Source organism: Hydractinia symbiolongicarpus, chromosome 7 (assembly GCF_029227915.1).
Source record: "Hydractinia symbiolongicarpus strain clone_291-10 chromosome 7, HSymV2.1, whole genome shotgun sequence".
Lineage (NCBI taxonomy): Eukaryota > Metazoa > Cnidaria > Hydrozoa > Anthoathecata > Hydractiniidae > Hydractinia > Hydractinia symbiolongicarpus.
The window spans coordinates 10,070,543-10,084,740 of NC_079881.1; the positions used below are offsets into that span (position 1 = coordinate 10,070,543).

A 14,198-nucleotide genomic window follows, 5' to 3' on the forward strand; every position below is an offset into this window, starting at 1 on the left:
CCGCTACACTACGGAATCCAATGAATTTTGGAACCTATGACTAAGGAAAGCAATACAAGGCTAAAATAGCTAGAGAAAAAAGCAAAAACATGTCGCTTGTTAGTTGCCAGATTCCGTAGTGTAGTGGTTATCCCGTGCGCTTGACACGCGCAAGGTCCCCGGTTCGAGCCCGGGCGGAATCATTGATGTTTCCGCGAAGCGAACCTCGGAAGAGCCTCTGTAGGTTCCATGGTGTAATGGTTAGCACTCATGATTCTGAATCCTGCGATCCGAGTTCAAGTCTCGGTGGAACCTGTGCCATTAGTTGTGCCTCGGAAGCACCTATTGGGCGTTTGGAAGCAACGGCACTTCAAATATTTTAGTCATTTGCAGGAAGACATTGTAATAACAACGTTCTTCTGAAATGCATCGGATTAGGGCACAGTGCCTTGTTAGCGCAGTAGGCAGCGCGTCAGTCTCATAATCTGAAGGTCGTGAGTTCGATCCTCACACAGGGCAAGGCTTTTAAAAGCCGCACTGAATCAAATGTTTGACGCCTATTACAAAACTAGCAACTCAACAATGATTCCGCCCGGGCTCGAACCAGGGACCTTGCGCGTGTGAAGCGCACGTGATAACCGCTACACTACGGAATCCAATGAATTTTGGAACCTATGACGAAGGAAAGCAATACAAGGCTAAAATAGCTAGAGAAAAAAGCAAAAATATGTCGCTTGTTAGTTGCCAGATTCCGTAGTGTAGTGGTTATCACGTGCGCTTAACACGCGCAAGGTCCCCGGTTCGAGCCCGGGCCGAATCATTGATGTTTCCGCGAAGCGAACCTCGGAAGAGCCTCTGTAGGTTCCATGGTGTAATGGTTAGCACTCAGAACTCCGAATCCTACGATCCGAGTTCAAGTCTCGGTGGAACCTGTGCAGTTAGTTGTGCCTCGGAAGCACCTATTGGGCGTTTGGAAGCAACGGCACTTGAAATATTTTAGTCAATTGCAAGAAGACATTGTAATAACAACGTTCTTCTGAAATGCATCGGATTAGGGCACAGTGCCTTGTTAGCGCAGTAGGCAGCGCGTCAGTCTCATAATCTGAAGGTCGTGAGTTCGATCCTCACACAGGGCAAAGCTTTTAAAAGCCGCAGGGAATCAAATGTTTGACGCCTATTACAAAACTAGCAACTCAACAATGATTCCGCCCGGGCTCGAATTAGGGACCTTGCGCGTGTGAAGCGCACGTGATAACTGCTACACTACGGAATCCAATGAATTTTGGAACCTATGACGAAGGAAAGCAATACAAGGCTAAATAAGCTAGAGAAAAAAGCAAAAACATGTCGCTTGTTAGTTCCCAGATTCCGTAGTGTAGTGGTTATCACGTGCGCTTAACACGCGCAAGGTCCCTGGTTCGAGCCCGGGCGGAATCATTGATGTTTCCGCGAAGCGAACCTCGGAAGAGCCTCTGTAGGTTCCATGGTGTAATGGTTAGCACTCAGGACTCTGAATCCTGCGATCCGAGTTCAAGTCTCGGTGGAACCTGTGCCGTTAGTTGTGCCTCGGAAGCACCTATTGGGCGTTTGGAAGCAACGGCACTTCAAATATTTTAGTCATTTGCAAGAAGACATTGTAATAACAACGTTCTTCTGAAATGCATCGGATTAGGGCACAGTGCCTTGTTAGCGCAGTAGGCAGCGCGTCAGTCTCATAATCTGAAGGTCGTGAGTTCGATCCTCACACAGGGCAAGGCTTTTAAAAGCCGCAGTGAATCAAATGTTTGACGCCTATTAAAAAACTAGCAACTCAACAATGATTCCGTCCGGGCTCGAACCGGGGACCTTGCGCGTGTGAAGCGCACGTGATAACCGCTACACTACGGAATCCAATGAATTTTGGAACCTATGACGAAGGAAAGCAATACAAGGCTAAAATAGCTAGAGAAAAAAGCAAAAACATGTCGGTTGTTAGTTGCCAGATTCCGTAGTGTAGTGGTTATCACGTGCGCTTTACACGCGCAAGGTCCCCGGTTCGAGCCCGGGCGGAATCATTGATGTTTCCGCGAAGCGAATCTCGGAAGAGCCTCTGTAGGTTCCATGGTGTAATGGTTAGCACTCAGGACTCTGAATCCTGCGATCCGAGTTCAAGTCTAGGTGGAACCTGTGCCGTTAGTTGTGCCTTGGAAGCACCTATTGGGCGTTTGGAAGCAACGGCACTTCAAATATTTTAGTCATTTGCAAGAAGACATTGTAATAACAACGTTCTTCTGAAATGCATCGGATTAGGGCACAGTGCCTTGTTAGCGCAGTAGGCAGCGCGTCAGTCTCATAATCTGAAGGTCGTGAGTTCGATCCTCGCACAGGGCAAGGCTTTTAAAAGCCGCAGTGAATCAAATGTTTGACGCCTATTACAAAACTAGCAACTCAACAATGATTCCGCCCGGGCTCGAACCGGGGACCTCGCGCGTCTGAAGCGCACGTGATAACCGCTACACTACGGAATCCAATGAATTTTGGAACCGATGACAAAGGAAAGCAATACAAGGCTAAAATAGCTAGAGAAAAAAGCAAAACATGTCGCTTGTCAGTTGCCAGATTCCGTAGTGTAGTGGTTATGACGTGCGCTTAAGACGCGCAAGGTCCCCGCTTCGAGCCCGGGCGGAATCATTGATGTTTCCGCGAAGCAAACCTCGGAAGAGCCTCTGTAGGTTCCATGGTGTAATGGTTAGCACTCAGGACTCTGAATCCTGCGATCCGAGTTCAAGTCTCGGTGGAACCTGTGACGTTAGTTGTGCCTCGGAAGCACCTATTGGGCGTTTGGAAGCAACTGCACTTAAAATATTTTAGTCATTTGCAAGAAGACATTGTAATAACAACGTTGTTCTGAAATGCATTGCATTAGGGCACAGTGCCTTGTTAGCGCAGTAGGCAGCGCGTCACTCTCATAATCTGAAGGTCGTGAGTTCGATCCTCACACAGGGCAAGGCTTTTAAAAGCCGCAGTGAATCAAATGTTTGACGCATATTACAAAACTAGCAACTCAACAATGATTCTGTCCGGGCTCGAACCGGGGACCTTGCGCGTGTGAAGCGCACGTGATAACCGCTACACTACGGAATCCAATGAATTTTGGAACCGATGACGAAGGAAAGCAATACAAGGCTGAAATAGCTAGAGAAAAAAGCAAAAACATGTCGCTTGTTAGTTGCCAGATTCCGTAGTGTAGTGGTTATCACGTGCGCTTTACACGCGCAAGGTCCCCGGTTCGAGCCCGGGCGGAATCATTGATGTTTCCGCGAAGCGAACCTCGGAAGAGCCTCTGTAGGTTCCATGGTGTAATGGTTAGCACTCGGGACTCTGAATCCTGCGATCCGAGTTCAAGTCTAGGTGGAACCTGTGCCGTTAGTTGTGCCTCGGAAGCACCTATTGGGCGTTTGGAAGCAACGGCACTTCAAATATTTTAGTCATTTGCAAGAAGACATTGTAATAACAACGTTCTTCTGAAATGCATCGGATTAGGGCACAGTGCCTTGTTAGCGCAGTAGGCAGCGCGTCAGTCTCATAATCTGAAGGTCGTGAGTTCGATCCTCGCACAGGGCAAGGCTTTTAAAAGCCGCAGTGGATCAAATGTTTGACGCCTATTACAAAACTAGCAACTCAACAATGATTCCGCCCGGGCTCGAACCGGGGACCTCGCGCGTCTGAAGCGCACGTGATAACCGCTACACTACGGAATCCAATGAATTTTGGAACCGATGAAAAAGGAAAGCAATGCAAGGCTAAAATAGCTAGAGAAAAAAGCAAAAACATGTCGCTTGTTAGTTGCCAGATTCCGTAGTGTAGTGGTTATCACGTGCGCTTAACACGCGCAAGGTCCCCGGTTCGAGCCCGGGCGGAATCATTGATGTTTCCGCGAAGCAAACCTCGGAAGAGCCTCTGTAGGTTCCATGGTGTAATGGTTAGCACTCAGGACTCTGAATCCTGCGATCCGAGGTCAAGTCTCGGTGGAACCTGTGCCGTTAGTTCTGCCTCGGAAGCACCTATTGCGCGTTTGGAAGCAACTGCACTTGAAATATTTTAGTCATTTGCAAGAAGACATTGTAATATCAACGTTCTTCTGAAATGCTTCGGATTAGGGCACAGTGCCTTGTTAGCGCAGTAGGCAGCGCGTCAGTCTCATAATCTGAAGGTCGTCAGTTCGATCCTCACACAGGGCAAGGCTTTTAAAAGCCGCAGTGAATCAAATGTTTGACGCCTATTACAAAACTAGCAACTCAACAATGATTCTGCCCGGGCTCGAACCGGGGACCTTGCGCGTATGAAGCGCACGTGATAACCGCTACACTACGAAATCCAATGAATTTTGGAACCTATGACGAAGGAAAGCAATACAAGGCTGAAATAGCTAGAGAAAAAAGCAAAAACATGTCGCTTGTTAGTTGCCAGATTCCGTAGTGTAGTGGTTATCACGTGTGCTTAACACGCGCAAGGTCCCCGGTTCGAGCCCGGGCGGAATCATTGATGTTTCCGCGAAGCGAACCTCGGAAGAGCCTCTGTAGGTTCCATGGTGTAATGGTTAGCACTCAGGACTCTGAATCCTGGGATCCGAGTTCAAGTCTCGGTGGAACCTGTGCCGTTAGTTGTGCCTCGGAAGCACCTATTGGGCGTTTGGAAGCAACGGCACTTGAAATATTTTAGTCATTTGCAAGAAGACATTGTAATAACAACGTTCTTCTGAAATGCATCGGATTAGGGCACAGTGCCTTGTTAGCGCAGTAGGCAGCGCGTCAGTCTCATAATCTGAAGGTCGTGAGTTCGATCCTCACACAGGGCAAGGCTTTTAAAAGCCGCAGTGAATCAAATGTTTGACGCCTATTACAAAACTAGCAACTCAACAATGATTCCGCCCGGGCTCGAACCGGGGACCTTGCGCGTGCGAAGCGCACGTGATAACCGCTACACTACGAAATCCAATGAAATTTGGAGCCTATGACGAAGGAAAGCAATACAAGGCTAAAATAGCTAGAGAAAAAAGCAAAAACATGTCGCTTTTTAGTTGCCAGATTTCGTAGTGTAGTGGTTATCACGTGCGCTTAACACGCGCACGGTCCCCGGTTCGAGCCCGGGCGGAATCATTGATGTTTCCGCGAAGCGAACCTCGGAAGAGCCTCTGTAGGTTCCATGGTGTTATGGTTAGCACTCAGGACTCTGAATCTTGCGATCCGAGTTCAAGTCTCGGTGGAACCTGTGCCGTTAGTTGTGCCTCGGAAGCACCTATTGGGCGTTTGGAAGCAACGGCACTTCAAATATTTTAGTCATTTGCAAGAAGACATTGTAATAACAACGTTCTTCTGAAATGCATCGGATTAGGGCACAGTGCCTTTTTAGCGCAGTAGGCAGCGCGTCAGTCTCATAATCTGAAGGTCGTGAGTTTGATCCTCACACAGGGCAAGGCTTATAAAAGCCGTAGTGAATCAAATGTTTGACGCCTATTACAAAACTAGCAACTCAACAATGATTCCGCCCGGGCTCGAACCGGGGACCTTGCGTGTGTGAAGCGCACGTGATAACCGCTACACTGCGGAATCCAATGAATTTTGGAACCTATGACGAAGGAAAGCAATACAAGGCTAAAATAGCTAGAGAAAAAAGCAAAAACATGTCGCTTGTTAGTTGCCAGATTTTGTAGTGTAGTGGTTATCACGTGCGCTTAACACGTGCAAGGTCCCCGGTTCGAGCCCGGGCGGAATCATTGATGTTTCCGCGAAGCGAACCTCGGAAGAGCCTCTGTAGGTTCCATGGTGTAATGGTTAGCACTCAGGACTCTGAATCCTGCGATCCGAGTTCAAGTCTCGGTGGAACCTGTGCCGTTAGTTGTGCCTCGGAAGCACCTATTGGGCGTTTGAAAGCAACGGCACTTCAAATATTTTAGTCATTTGCAAGAAGACATTGTAATAACAACGTTCTTCTGAAATGCATCGGATTAGGGCACAGTGCCTTGTTAGCGCAGTAGGCAGCGCGTCAGTCTCATAATCTGAAGGTCGTGAGTTCGATCCTCACACAGGGCAGGGCTTATAATAGCCGTAGTGAATCAAATGTGTGACGCCTATTACAAAACTAGCAACTCAACAATGATTCCGCCCCGGCTCGAACCGGGGACCTTGCGCGTGTGAAGCGCACGTGATAACCGCTACACTACGGAATCCAATGAATTTTGGAACCTATGACGAAGGAAAGCAATACAAGGCTAAAATAGCTAGAGAAAAAACAAAAACATGTCGATTTTTAGTTGCCAGATTCCGTAGTGTAGTGGTTATCACGTGCGCTTAACACGCACAAGGTCCCCGGTTCCACCCGGGCGGAATCATTGATGTTTCCGCGAAGCGAACCTCGAAAGAGCCTCTGTAGGTTCCATGGTGTTATGGTTAGCACTCAGGACTCTGAATCCTGCGATTTCAGTTCAAGTCTCGGTGGAACCTGTGCCGTTAGTTGTGCCTCGGAAGCACCTATTGGGCGTTTGGAAGCAGCGGCACTTCAAATATTTTACCCATTTGAGAGAAGACATTGTAATAACAACGTTCTTCTGAAATGCATCGGATTAGGGCTCAGTGCCTTGTTAGCGCAGTAGGCAGCGCGTCAGTCTCATAATCTGAAGGTCGTGAGTTCGATCCTCACACAGGGCAAGGCTTTTAAAAGCCGCAGTGAATCAAATGTTTGACGCCTATTACAAAACTAGCAACTCAACAATGATTCCGCCCAGGCTCGAACCGGGGACCTTGCGCGTGTGAAGCGCACGTGATAACCGCTACACTACGGAATCCAATGAGTTTTGGAACCTATGACGAAGGAAAGCAATACAAGGCTAAAATAGCTAGAGAAAAAAGCAAAAACATGTCGCTTGTTAGTTGCCAGATTCCGTAGTGTAGTGGTTATCACGTGCGCTTAACACGCGCAAGGTCCCCGGTTCGATCCCGGGCGGAATCATTGATGTTTCCGCGAAGCGAACCTCGGAAGAGCCTCTTAACAGGCGCAAGGTCCCTGGTTCCAGCCCGGGCGGAATCATTGATATTTCCGCGAAGCCAACCTTGGAAGAGCCTCTGTAGGTTCCATGGTGTTATGGTTAGCACCCAGGACTCTGAATCCTGCGATCCGAGTTCAAGTCTCGGTGGAACCTGTGCCGTTAGTTGTGCCTCGGAAGCACCTATTGGGCGTTTGGAAGCAACGGCACTTCAAATATTTTAGTCATTTGCAAGAAGACATTGTAATAACAACGTTCTTCTGAAATGCATCGGATTAGGGCACAGTGCCTTGTTAGCGCAGTAGGCAGCGCGTCAGTCTCAAAATCTGAAGGTCGTGAGTTCGATCCTCACACAGGGCAAGGCTTTTAAAAGCCGCAGTGAATCAAATGTTTGACGCCTATTACAAAACTAGCAATTCAACAATGATTCCGCCCGGGCTCGAACCGGGGACCTTGCGCGTGTGAAGCGCACGTGATAACCGCTACACTACGGAATCCAATGAATTTTGGAACCTATGACGAAGGAAAGCAATACAAGGCTAAAATAGCTAGAGAAAAATGCAAAAACATGTCGCTTGTTAGTTGCCAGATTCCGTAGTGTAGTGGTTATCACGTGCGCTTAACACGCGCAAGGTCCCCGGTTCGAGACCGGGCGGCATCATTGATGTTTCCGCGAAGCGAACCTCGGAAGAGCCTCTGTAGGTTCCATGGTGTAATGGTTAGCACTTAGGACTCTGAATCCTGCGATCCGAGTTCAAGTCTCGGTGGAACCTGTGCCGTTAGTTGTGCCTCGGAAGCACCTATTGGGCGTTTGGAAGCAACGGCACTTCAAATATTTTAGTCACTTGCAAGAAGACATTGTAATAACAACGTTTTTCTGAAATGCATCGGATTAGGGCACAGTGCCTTGTTAGCGCAGTAGGCAGCGCGTCAGTCTCATAATCTAAAGGTCGTGAGTTCGATCCTCACACAGGGCAAGGCTTTTAAAAGCCGCAGTGAATCAAATGTTTGACGCCTATTACAAAACTAGCAACTCAACAATGATTCCGCCCGGGCTCGAACCGGGGACCTTGCGCATGTGAAGCGCACGTGATAACCGCTACACTACGGAATCCAATGAATTTTGGAACCTATGACGAAGGAAAGAAATACAAGGCTAAAATAGCTAGAGAAAAAAGCAAAAACATGTCGCTTGTTAGTTGCCAGATTCCGTAGTGTAGTGGTTATCACGTGCGCTTAACACGCGCAAGGTCCCCGGTTCGATCCCGGGCGGAATCATTGATGTTTCCGCGAAGCGAACCTCGGAAGAGCCTCTTAACAGGCGCAAGGTCCCTGGTTCCAGCCCGGGCGGAATCATTGATATTTCCGCGAAGCCAACCTTGGAAGAGCCTCTGTAGGTTCCATGGTGTTATGGTTAGCACCCAGGACTCTGAATCCTGCGATCCGAGTTCAAGTCTCGGTGGAACCTGTGCCGTTAGTTGTGCCTCGGAAGCACCTATTGGGCGTTTGGAAGCAACGGCACTTCAAATATTTTAGTCATTTGCAAGAAGACATTGTAATAACAACGTTCTTCTGAAATGCATCGGATTAGGGCACAGTGCCTTGTTAGCGCAGTAGGCAGCGCGTCAGTCTCAAAATCTGAAGGTCGTGAGTTCGATCCTCACACAGGGCAAGGCTTTTAAAAGCCGCAGTGAATCAAATGTTTGACGCCTATTACAAAACTAGCAATTCAACAATGATTCCGCCCGGGCTCGAACCGGGGACCTTGCGCGTGTGAAGCGCACGTGATAACCGCTACACTACGGAATCCAATGAATTTTGGAACCTATGACGAAGGAAAGCAATACAAGGCTAAAATAGCTAGAAAAAAAAGCAAAAACATGTCGCTTGTTAGTTGCCAGATTCCGTAGTGTAGTGGTTATCACGTGCGCTTTACACGCGCAAGGTCCCCGGTTCGAGACCGGGCGGCATCATTGATGTTTCCGCGAAGCGAACCTCGGAAGAGCCTCTGTAGGTTCCATGGTGTAATGGTTAGCACTTAGGACTCTGAATCCTGCGATCCGAGTTCAAGTCTCGGTGGAACCTGTGCCGTTAGTTGTGCCTCGGAAGCACCTATTGGGCGTTTGGAAGCAACGGCACTTCAAATATTTTAGTCACTTGCAAGAAGACATTGTAATAACAACGTTCTTCTGAAATGCATCGGATTAGGGCACAGTGCCTTGTTAGCGCAGTAGGCAGCGCGTCAGTCTCATAATCTAAAGGTCGTGAGTTCGATCCTCACACAGGGCAAGGCTTTTAAAAGCCGCAGTGAATCAAATGTTTGACGCCTATTACAAAACTAGCAACTCAACAATGATTCCGCCCGGGCTCGAACCGGGGACCTTGCGCATGTGAAGCGCACGTGATAACCGCTACACTACGGAATCCAATGAATTTTGGAACCTATGACGAAGGAAAGAAATACAAGGCTAAAATAGCTAGAGAAAAAAGCAAAAACATGTCGCTTGTTAGTTGCCAGATTCCGTAGTGTAGTGGTTATCACGTGCGCTTAACACGCGCAAGGTCCCCGGTTCGATCCCGGGCGGAATCATTGATGTTTCCGCGAAGCGAACCTCGGAAGAGCCTCTTAACACGCGCAAGGTCCCCGGTTCCAGCCCGGGCGGAATCATTGATGTTTCCGCGAAGCGAACCTCGGAAGAGCCTCTGTAGGTTCCATGGTGTTATGGTTAGCACTCAGGACTCTGAATCCTGCGATCCGAGTTCAAGTCTCGGTGGAGCCTGTGCCGTTAGTTGTGCCTCGTAAGCACCTATTGGGCGTTTGGAAGCAACGGCACTTGAAATATTTTAGTCATTTGCAAGAAGACATTGTAATAACAACGTTCTTCTGAAATGCATCGGATTAGGGCACAGTGCCTTGTTAGCGCAGTAGGCAGCGCGTCAGTCTCATAATCTGAAGGTCGTGAGTTCGATCCTCACACAGGGCAAGGCTTTTAAAAGCCGCAGTGAATCAAATGTTTGACGCCTATAACAAAACTAGCAACTCAACAATGATTCCGCCCGGGCTCGAACCGGGGACCTTGCACGTGTGAAGCGCACGTGATAACCGCTACACTACGGAATCCAATGAAATTTGGAACCTATGACGAAGGAAAGCAATACAAGGCTAAAATAGCTAGAGAAAAAAGCAAAAACATGTCGCTTGTAAGTTGCCAGATTCCGTAGTGTAGTGGTTATCACGTGCGCTTAACACGCGCAAGGTCCCCGGTTCGAGCCCGGGCGGAATCATTGATGTTTCCGCGAAGCGAACGTCGGAAGAGCCTCTGTAGGTTCCATGGTGTAATGGTTAGCACTCAGGACTCTGAATCCTGCGATCCGAGTTCAAGTCTCGGTGGAACCTGTGCCGTTAGTTGTGCCTCGGAAGCACCTATTGGGCGTTTGGAAGCAACGGCACTTCAAATATTTTAGTCATTTGCAAGAAGACATTGTAATAACAACGTTCTTCTGAAATGCATCGGATTAGGGCACAGTGCCTTGTTAGCGCAGTAGGCAGCGCGTCAGTCTCATAATCTGAAGGTCGTGAGTTCGATCCTCACACAGGGCAAGGCTTTTAAAAGCCGCAGTGAATCAAATGTTTGACGCCTATTACAAAACTAGCAACTCAACAATGATTCCGCCCGGGCTCGAACCGGGGACCTTGCACGTGTGAAGCGCACGTGATAACCGCTACACTACGGAATCCAATGAATTTTGGAACCTATGACGAAGGAAAGCAATACAAGGCTAAAATAGCTAGAGAAAAAAGCAAAAACATGTCGCTTGTTAGTTGCCAGATTCCGTAGTGTAGTGGTTATCACGTGCGCTTAACACGCGCAAGGTCCCCGGTTCGAGCCCGGGCGGAATCATTGATGTTTCCGCGAAGCGAACCTCGGAAGAGCCTCTGTAGGTACCATGGTGTAATGGTTAGCACTCAGGACACTGAATCCTGCGATCCGAGTTCAAGTCTCGGTAGAACCTGTGCCGTTAGTTGTGCCTCGGAAGCACCTATTGTGCGTTTGGAAGCAACGGCACGTCAAATATTTTAATCATTTGCAAGAAGACATTGTAATAACAACGTTCTTCTGAAATGCATCGGATTAGGGCACAGTGCCTTGTTAGCGCAGTAGGCAGCGCGTCAGTCTCATAATCTGAAGGTCGTGAGTTCGATCCTCACACAGGGCAGGGCTTATAATAGCCGTAGTGAATCAAATGTGTGACGCCTATTACAAAACTAGCAACTCAACAATGATTCTGCCCGGGCTCGAACCGGGGACCTTGCGCGTGTGAAGCGCACGTGATAAGCGCTACACTACGGAATCCAATGAATTTTGGAACCTATGACGAAGGGAACCAATACAAGGCTAAGATAGCTAGAGAAAAAAGCAAAAACATGTCGATTTTTAGTTGCCAGATTCCGTAGTGTAGTGGTTATCACGTGCGCTTAACACGCGCAAGGTCCCCGGTTCCAGCCCGGGCGGAATCATTGATGTTTCCGCGAAGCGAACCTCGGAAGAGCCTCTGTAGGTTCCATGGTGTTATGGTTAGCACTCAGGACTCTGAATCCTGCGATCCGAGTTCAAGTCTCGGTGGAACCTGTGCCGTTAGTTGTGCCTCGGAAGCACCTATTGGGCGTTTGGAAGCAACGGCACTTCAAATATTTTAGTCATTTGCAAGAAGACATTGTAATAACAACGTTCTTCTGAAATGCATCGGATTAGGGCACAGTGCCTTGTTAGCGCAGTAGGCAGCGCGTCAGTCTCATAATCTGAAAGTCATGAGTTCGATCCTCACACAGGGCAAGGCTTATAAAAGCCGTAGTGAATCAAATGTTTGACGCCTATTACAAAACTAGCAACTCAACAATGATTCCGCCCGGGCTCGAACGGTTATCACGTGCGCGTGTGAAGCGCACGTGATAACCGCTACACTACGGAATCCAATGAATTTTGGAACCTATGACAAAGGAAAGCAATACAAGGCTAAAATAGCTAGAGAAAAAAGCAAAAACATGTCGCTTGTTAGTTGCCAGATTCCGTAGTGTAGTGGTTATCACGTGCGCTTAACACGGGCAAGGTCCCCGGTTCCAGCCCGGGCGGAATCATTGATGTTTCCGCGAAGCGAACCTCAGAAGAGCCTCTGTAGGTTCCATGGTGTAATGGTTAGCACTCAGGACTCTGAATCCTGCGATCCGAGTTCAAGTCTCGGTGGAACCTGTGCCGTTAGTTGTGCCTCGGAAGCACCTATTGGGCGTTTGGAAGCAACGGCACTTCAAATATTTTAGTCATTTGCAAGAAGACATTGTAATAACAACGTTCTTCTGAAATGCATCGGATTAGGGCACAGTGCCTTGTTAGCGCAGTAGGCAGCGCGTCAGTCTCATAATCTGAAAGTCATGAGTTCGATCCTCACACAGGGCAAGGCTTATAAAAGCCGTAGTGAATCAAATGTTTGACGCCTATTACAAAACTAGCAACTCAACAATGATTCCGCCCGGGCTCGAACCGGCGACCTTGCGCGCGTGAAGCGCACGTGATAACCGCTACACTACGGAATCCAATGAATTTTGGAACCTATGACAAAGGAAAGCAATACAAGGCTAAAATAGCTAGAGAAAAAAGCAAAAACATGTCGCTTGTTAGTTGCCAGATTCCGTAGTGTAGTGGTTATCACGTGCGCTTAACACGGGCAAGGTCCCCGGTTCCAACCCGGGCGGAATCATTGATGTTTCCGCGAAGCGAACCTCAGAAGAGCCTCTGTAGGTTCCATGGTAGAAAAAATGGTAGAGAAAAAAGCAAAAAAATGTCGCTTGTTAGTTGCCAGATTCCGTAGTGTAGTGGTTATCACGTGCGCTTAACACGCGCAAGGTCCCCGGTTCGAGCCCGTGCGGAATCATTGATGTTTCCGCGAAGAGAACCTCGGAAGAGCCTCTGTAGGTTCCATGGTGTAATGGTTAGCACTCAAGACTCTGAATCCTGCGATCCGAGTTCAAGTCTCGGTGGAACCTGTGCCGTTAGTTGTGCCTCGGAAGCACCTATTGGGCGTTTGGAAGCAACGGCACTTCAAATATTTTAGTCATTTGCAAGAAGACATTGTAATAACAACGTTCTTCTGAAATGCATCGGATTAGGGCACAGTGCCTTGTTAGCGCAGTAGGCAGCGCGTCAGTCTCATAATCTGAAGGTCGTGAGTTCGATCCTCACACAGGGCAAGGCTTTTAAAAGCCGGCAGTGAATCAAATGTTTGACGCCTATTACAAATCTAGCAACTCAACAATGATTCCGCCCGGGCTCGAACCGGGAACCTTGCGCGTGTGAAGCGCACGTGATAACCGCTACACTACGGAATCCAATGAATTTTGGAACCTATGACGAGGTAAAGCAATACAAGGCTAAAATAGCTAGAGAAAAAAGCAAAAACATGTCGCTTGTTAGTTGCCAGATTCCGTAGTGTAGTGGTTATCACGTGCGCTTAACACGCGCAAGGTCCCCGGTTCGAGCCCGGGCGGAATCATTGATGTTTCCGCGAAGCGAACCTCGGAAGAGCCTCTGTAGGTACCATGGTGTAATGGTTAGCACTCAGGACTCTGAATCCTGCGATCCGAGTTCAAGTCTCGGTAGAACCTGTGCCGTTAGTTGTGCCTCGGAAGCACCTATTGTGCGTTTGGAAGCAACGGCACGTCAAATATTTTAATCATTTGCAAGAAGACATTGTAATAACAACGTTCTTCTAAAATGCATCGGATTAGGGCACAGTGCCTTGTTAGCGCAGTAGGCATTGCGTCAGTCTCATAATCTGAAGGTCGTGAGTTCGATCATCACACAGGGCAAGGCTTTTAAAAGCCGCAGTGAATCAAATGTTTGACGCCTATTACAAAACTAGCAACTCAACAATGATTCCGCCCGGGCTCGAACCGGGGACCTTGCGCGTGTGAAGCGCACGTGATAACTGCTACACTACGGAATCCAATGAATTTTGGAACCTATGACGAAGGAAAGCAATACAAGGCTAAAATAGCTAGAGAAAAAAGCAAAAAAATGTCGCTTGTTAGTTGCCAGACTCCGTAGTGTAGTGGTTATCACGTGCGCTTATCACGCGCAAGGTCCCCGGTTCGAGCCCGGGCGGAATCATTGATGTTTCCGCGAAGCGAACCTCGGAAGAGCCT

General features: G+C 48.3%; 55 non-coding genes across 55 annotated transcripts; 42 read left to right on the plus strand and 13 right to left on the minus strand.

Moving 5' to 3' along the window:
- Positions 1-109: 109 nt before the first annotated feature.
- Positions 110-182, plus strand: Trnav-gac (transfer RNA valine (anticodon GAC)). The gene has a single exon. It is a non-coding gene; the product is annotated as a tRNA-Val (tRNA).
- A 243-nt stretch (positions 183-425) lies between these two features.
- Positions 426-498, plus strand: Trnam-cau (transfer RNA methionine (anticodon CAU)). Its single transcript has one exon. It is a non-coding gene; the product is annotated as a tRNA-Met (tRNA).
- A 64-nt stretch (positions 499-562) lies between these two features.
- Positions 563-635, minus strand: Trnav-cac (transfer RNA valine (anticodon CAC)). Its single transcript has one exon. It is a non-coding gene; the product is annotated as a tRNA-Val (tRNA).
- Positions 636-726: 91 nt separating this feature from the next.
- Positions 727-799, plus strand: Trnav-aac (transfer RNA valine (anticodon AAC)). Its single transcript has one exon. It is a non-coding gene; the product is annotated as a tRNA-Val (tRNA).
- A 40-nt stretch (positions 800-839) lies between these two features.
- Positions 840-911, plus strand: Trnar-ccg (transfer RNA arginine (anticodon CCG)). Its single transcript has one exon. It is a non-coding gene; the product is annotated as a tRNA-Arg (tRNA).
- Positions 912-1,042: 131 nt separating this feature from the next.
- On the plus strand, positions 1,043-1,115 carry Trnam-cau (transfer RNA methionine (anticodon CAU)). The gene has a single exon. It is a non-coding gene; the product is annotated as a tRNA-Met (tRNA).
- Positions 1,116-1,343: 228 nt separating this feature from the next.
- Trnav-aac (transfer RNA valine (anticodon AAC)) lies at positions 1,344-1,416 on the plus strand. The gene has a single exon. It is a non-coding gene; the product is annotated as a tRNA-Val (tRNA).
- Positions 1,417-1,456: 40 nt separating this feature from the next.
- Trnaq-cug (transfer RNA glutamine (anticodon CUG)) lies at positions 1,457-1,528 on the plus strand. Its single transcript has one exon. It is a non-coding gene; the product is annotated as a tRNA-Gln (tRNA).
- A 131-nt stretch (positions 1,529-1,659) lies between these two features.
- Trnam-cau (transfer RNA methionine (anticodon CAU)) lies at positions 1,660-1,732 on the plus strand. Its single transcript has one exon. It is a non-coding gene; the product is annotated as a tRNA-Met (tRNA).
- A 64-nt stretch (positions 1,733-1,796) lies between these two features.
- Trnav-cac (transfer RNA valine (anticodon CAC)) lies at positions 1,797-1,869 on the minus strand. Its single transcript has one exon. It is a non-coding gene; the product is annotated as a tRNA-Val (tRNA).
- Positions 1,870-1,960: 91 nt separating this feature from the next.
- Trnav-uac (transfer RNA valine (anticodon UAC)) lies at positions 1,961-2,033 on the plus strand. The gene has a single exon. It is a non-coding gene; the product is annotated as a tRNA-Val (tRNA).
- Positions 2,034-2,413: 380 nt separating this feature from the next.
- On the minus strand, positions 2,414-2,486 carry Trnal-cag (transfer RNA leucine (anticodon CAG)). The gene has a single exon. It is a non-coding gene; the product is annotated as a tRNA-Leu (tRNA).
- Positions 2,487-2,576: 90 nt separating this feature from the next.
- On the plus strand, positions 2,577-2,649 carry Trnal-aag (transfer RNA leucine (anticodon AAG)). Its single transcript has one exon. It is a non-coding gene; the product is annotated as a tRNA-Leu (tRNA).
- Positions 2,650-2,689: 40 nt separating this feature from the next.
- Positions 2,690-2,761, plus strand: Trnaq-cug (transfer RNA glutamine (anticodon CUG)). The gene has a single exon. It is a non-coding gene; the product is annotated as a tRNA-Gln (tRNA).
- A 432-nt stretch (positions 2,762-3,193) lies between these two features.
- On the plus strand, positions 3,194-3,266 carry Trnav-uac (transfer RNA valine (anticodon UAC)). The gene has a single exon. It is a non-coding gene; the product is annotated as a tRNA-Val (tRNA).
- A 380-nt stretch (positions 3,267-3,646) lies between these two features.
- Trnal-cag (transfer RNA leucine (anticodon CAG)) lies at positions 3,647-3,719 on the minus strand. The gene has a single exon. It is a non-coding gene; the product is annotated as a tRNA-Leu (tRNA).
- Positions 3,720-3,810: 91 nt separating this feature from the next.
- Trnav-aac (transfer RNA valine (anticodon AAC)) lies at positions 3,811-3,883 on the plus strand. Its single transcript has one exon. It is a non-coding gene; the product is annotated as a tRNA-Val (tRNA).
- Positions 3,884-4,427: 544 nt separating this feature from the next.
- Trnav-aac (transfer RNA valine (anticodon AAC)) lies at positions 4,428-4,500 on the plus strand. The gene has a single exon. It is a non-coding gene; the product is annotated as a tRNA-Val (tRNA).
- A 40-nt stretch (positions 4,501-4,540) lies between these two features.
- On the plus strand, positions 4,541-4,612 carry Trnaq-cug (transfer RNA glutamine (anticodon CUG)). Its single transcript has one exon. It is a non-coding gene; the product is annotated as a tRNA-Gln (tRNA).
- Positions 4,613-4,743: 131 nt separating this feature from the next.
- Positions 4,744-4,816, plus strand: Trnam-cau (transfer RNA methionine (anticodon CAU)). Its single transcript has one exon. It is a non-coding gene; the product is annotated as a tRNA-Met (tRNA).
- A 64-nt stretch (positions 4,817-4,880) lies between these two features.
- On the minus strand, positions 4,881-4,953 carry Trnaa-cgc (transfer RNA alanine (anticodon CGC)). Its single transcript has one exon. It is a non-coding gene; the product is annotated as a tRNA-Ala (tRNA).
- A 91-nt stretch (positions 4,954-5,044) lies between these two features.
- On the plus strand, positions 5,045-5,117 carry Trnav-aac (transfer RNA valine (anticodon AAC)). Its single transcript has one exon. It is a non-coding gene; the product is annotated as a tRNA-Val (tRNA).
- Positions 5,118-5,661: 544 nt separating this feature from the next.
- On the plus strand, positions 5,662-5,734 carry Trnav-aac (transfer RNA valine (anticodon AAC)). The gene has a single exon. It is a non-coding gene; the product is annotated as a tRNA-Val (tRNA).
- Positions 5,735-5,774: 40 nt separating this feature from the next.
- Positions 5,775-5,846, plus strand: Trnaq-cug (transfer RNA glutamine (anticodon CUG)). Its single transcript has one exon. It is a non-coding gene; the product is annotated as a tRNA-Gln (tRNA).
- A 131-nt stretch (positions 5,847-5,977) lies between these two features.
- Trnam-cau (transfer RNA methionine (anticodon CAU)) lies at positions 5,978-6,050 on the plus strand. The gene has a single exon. It is a non-coding gene; the product is annotated as a tRNA-Met (tRNA).
- A 542-nt stretch (positions 6,051-6,592) lies between these two features.
- Positions 6,593-6,665, plus strand: Trnam-cau (transfer RNA methionine (anticodon CAU)). The gene has a single exon. It is a non-coding gene; the product is annotated as a tRNA-Met (tRNA).
- Positions 6,666-6,729: 64 nt separating this feature from the next.
- Positions 6,730-6,802, minus strand: Trnav-cac (transfer RNA valine (anticodon CAC)). Its single transcript has one exon. It is a non-coding gene; the product is annotated as a tRNA-Val (tRNA).
- Positions 6,803-6,893: 91 nt separating this feature from the next.
- Trnav-aac (transfer RNA valine (anticodon AAC)) lies at positions 6,894-6,966 on the plus strand. The gene has a single exon. It is a non-coding gene; the product is annotated as a tRNA-Val (tRNA).
- A 321-nt stretch (positions 6,967-7,287) lies between these two features.
- Positions 7,288-7,360, plus strand: Trnal-caa (transfer RNA leucine (anticodon CAA)). The gene has a single exon. It is a non-coding gene; the product is annotated as a tRNA-Leu (tRNA).
- A 64-nt stretch (positions 7,361-7,424) lies between these two features.
- Trnav-cac (transfer RNA valine (anticodon CAC)) lies at positions 7,425-7,497 on the minus strand. The gene has a single exon. It is a non-coding gene; the product is annotated as a tRNA-Val (tRNA).
- Positions 7,498-7,588: 91 nt separating this feature from the next.
- Trnav-aac (transfer RNA valine (anticodon AAC)) lies at positions 7,589-7,661 on the plus strand. The gene has a single exon. It is a non-coding gene; the product is annotated as a tRNA-Val (tRNA).
- Positions 7,662-7,701: 40 nt separating this feature from the next.
- On the plus strand, positions 7,702-7,773 carry Trnaq-cug (transfer RNA glutamine (anticodon CUG)). The gene has a single exon. It is a non-coding gene; the product is annotated as a tRNA-Gln (tRNA).
- Positions 7,774-8,041: 268 nt separating this feature from the next.
- Trnav-cac (transfer RNA valine (anticodon CAC)) lies at positions 8,042-8,114 on the minus strand. Its single transcript has one exon. It is a non-coding gene; the product is annotated as a tRNA-Val (tRNA).
- A 91-nt stretch (positions 8,115-8,205) lies between these two features.
- Trnav-aac (transfer RNA valine (anticodon AAC)) lies at positions 8,206-8,278 on the plus strand. Its single transcript has one exon. It is a non-coding gene; the product is annotated as a tRNA-Val (tRNA).
- A 321-nt stretch (positions 8,279-8,599) lies between these two features.
- On the plus strand, positions 8,600-8,672 carry Trnal-caa (transfer RNA leucine (anticodon CAA)). Its single transcript has one exon. It is a non-coding gene; the product is annotated as a tRNA-Leu (tRNA).
- A 64-nt stretch (positions 8,673-8,736) lies between these two features.
- On the minus strand, positions 8,737-8,809 carry Trnav-cac (transfer RNA valine (anticodon CAC)). The gene has a single exon. It is a non-coding gene; the product is annotated as a tRNA-Val (tRNA).
- Positions 8,810-8,900: 91 nt separating this feature from the next.
- Positions 8,901-8,973, plus strand: Trnav-uac (transfer RNA valine (anticodon UAC)). The gene has a single exon. It is a non-coding gene; the product is annotated as a tRNA-Val (tRNA).
- A 40-nt stretch (positions 8,974-9,013) lies between these two features.
- Positions 9,014-9,085, plus strand: Trnaq-cug (transfer RNA glutamine (anticodon CUG)). The gene has a single exon. It is a non-coding gene; the product is annotated as a tRNA-Gln (tRNA).
- Positions 9,086-9,353: 268 nt separating this feature from the next.
- Trnav-cac (transfer RNA valine (anticodon CAC)) lies at positions 9,354-9,426 on the minus strand. The gene has a single exon. It is a non-coding gene; the product is annotated as a tRNA-Val (tRNA).
- A 91-nt stretch (positions 9,427-9,517) lies between these two features.
- Trnav-aac (transfer RNA valine (anticodon AAC)) lies at positions 9,518-9,590 on the plus strand. The gene has a single exon. It is a non-coding gene; the product is annotated as a tRNA-Val (tRNA).
- Positions 9,591-9,911: 321 nt separating this feature from the next.
- Positions 9,912-9,984, plus strand: Trnam-cau (transfer RNA methionine (anticodon CAU)). The gene has a single exon. It is a non-coding gene; the product is annotated as a tRNA-Met (tRNA).
- A 64-nt stretch (positions 9,985-10,048) lies between these two features.
- Positions 10,049-10,121, minus strand: Trnav-cac (transfer RNA valine (anticodon CAC)). Its single transcript has one exon. It is a non-coding gene; the product is annotated as a tRNA-Val (tRNA).
- Positions 10,122-10,212: 91 nt separating this feature from the next.
- Trnav-aac (transfer RNA valine (anticodon AAC)) lies at positions 10,213-10,285 on the plus strand. The gene has a single exon. It is a non-coding gene; the product is annotated as a tRNA-Val (tRNA).
- Positions 10,286-10,325: 40 nt separating this feature from the next.
- On the plus strand, positions 10,326-10,397 carry Trnaq-cug (transfer RNA glutamine (anticodon CUG)). Its single transcript has one exon. It is a non-coding gene; the product is annotated as a tRNA-Gln (tRNA).
- A 131-nt stretch (positions 10,398-10,528) lies between these two features.
- On the plus strand, positions 10,529-10,601 carry Trnam-cau (transfer RNA methionine (anticodon CAU)). The gene has a single exon. It is a non-coding gene; the product is annotated as a tRNA-Met (tRNA).
- Positions 10,602-10,665: 64 nt separating this feature from the next.
- Positions 10,666-10,738, minus strand: Trnav-cac (transfer RNA valine (anticodon CAC)). Its single transcript has one exon. It is a non-coding gene; the product is annotated as a tRNA-Val (tRNA).
- A 91-nt stretch (positions 10,739-10,829) lies between these two features.
- On the plus strand, positions 10,830-10,902 carry Trnav-aac (transfer RNA valine (anticodon AAC)). The gene has a single exon. It is a non-coding gene; the product is annotated as a tRNA-Val (tRNA).
- A 243-nt stretch (positions 10,903-11,145) lies between these two features.
- On the plus strand, positions 11,146-11,218 carry Trnam-cau (transfer RNA methionine (anticodon CAU)). The gene has a single exon. It is a non-coding gene; the product is annotated as a tRNA-Met (tRNA).
- A 228-nt stretch (positions 11,219-11,446) lies between these two features.
- Positions 11,447-11,519, plus strand: Trnav-aac (transfer RNA valine (anticodon AAC)). Its single transcript has one exon. It is a non-coding gene; the product is annotated as a tRNA-Val (tRNA).
- Positions 11,520-12,177: 658 nt separating this feature from the next.
- Trnaq-cug (transfer RNA glutamine (anticodon CUG)) lies at positions 12,178-12,249 on the plus strand. The gene has a single exon. It is a non-coding gene; the product is annotated as a tRNA-Gln (tRNA).
- Positions 12,250-12,855: 606 nt separating this feature from the next.
- Positions 12,856-12,928, plus strand: Trnav-aac (transfer RNA valine (anticodon AAC)). The gene has a single exon. It is a non-coding gene; the product is annotated as a tRNA-Val (tRNA).
- Positions 12,929-13,171: 243 nt separating this feature from the next.
- On the plus strand, positions 13,172-13,244 carry Trnam-cau (transfer RNA methionine (anticodon CAU)). Its single transcript has one exon. It is a non-coding gene; the product is annotated as a tRNA-Met (tRNA).
- A 65-nt stretch (positions 13,245-13,309) lies between these two features.
- Positions 13,310-13,382, minus strand: Trnav-cac (transfer RNA valine (anticodon CAC)). The gene has a single exon. It is a non-coding gene; the product is annotated as a tRNA-Val (tRNA).
- A 91-nt stretch (positions 13,383-13,473) lies between these two features.
- Positions 13,474-13,546, plus strand: Trnav-aac (transfer RNA valine (anticodon AAC)). The gene has a single exon. It is a non-coding gene; the product is annotated as a tRNA-Val (tRNA).
- A 544-nt stretch (positions 13,547-14,090) lies between these two features.
- Positions 14,091-14,163, plus strand: Trnad-auc (transfer RNA aspartic acid (anticodon AUC)). The gene has a single exon. It is a non-coding gene; the product is annotated as a tRNA-Asp (tRNA).
- The last annotated feature ends 35 nt before the right edge of the window (positions 14,164-14,198 follow it).